The 519-nt window shown below is 51.3% G+C and overlaps 1 protein-coding gene across 1 annotated transcript in view; it reads right to left on the reverse strand.

Moving 5' to 3' along the window:
* ASTN2 (astrotactin 2) overlaps nucleotides 1-519 on the reverse strand; it is a gene marked incomplete at its 5' end in the record, with an annotated part of 241726 nt that overhangs the window by 102544 nt on the left and 138663 nt on the right. The window lies entirely within an intron of this gene.

Here is a 519-nt window from a genome sequence, read left to right on the forward strand (position 1 = left end):
AGGAAAGGAAAGGAAAGGAAAGGAAAGGAAAGGAAAGGAAAGGAAAGGAAAGGAAAGGAAAGGAAAGGAAAGGAAAGGAAAGGAAAGGAAAGGAAAGGAAAGGAAAGGAAAGGAAAGACGAGAAGGGAATGCAAGACAAGGCAAGGGAAATGAAAAAGGAAGGGAAAGGAAAAGAGTAGAGAAAGGAGAAGGGAAGGGAAAAGGTAAAGGGAAGATGAAAGAGAATGGGAAAGGGCTGCTCCCACAGCAGCACTGCCTGGTCAGGGAAAGGGGCAGTGAACAACCCGCGCGTGCCGAAATTACATCTACAACCCGATTAAAAAGGAAAAAAAAAAAACAAAAACCGAACAAACAAAACGCAAAGACGTTCCTGCTTCCCCTTTGTTTCTTTTAACCGTTCCCTTCACAACGAGCCGCAGCACAAGCCCGGCAGACCGAGGTCCATCCCGCGGCCCCTCCCCCCCGCCACAGCTCCCCCGTCCCCCCGGTGTCCCCCCTCCCCCGCCAGCCCCGGACTAC

This window comes from Corvus kubaryi, unplaced genomic scaffold, assembly GCF_017639235.1.
Source record: "Corvus kubaryi isolate FWS band 111438036 unplaced genomic scaffold, C.kubaryi_AGA036_p1.0 78, whole genome shotgun sequence".
Lineage (NCBI taxonomy): Eukaryota > Metazoa > Chordata > Aves > Passeriformes > Corvidae > Corvus > Corvus kubaryi.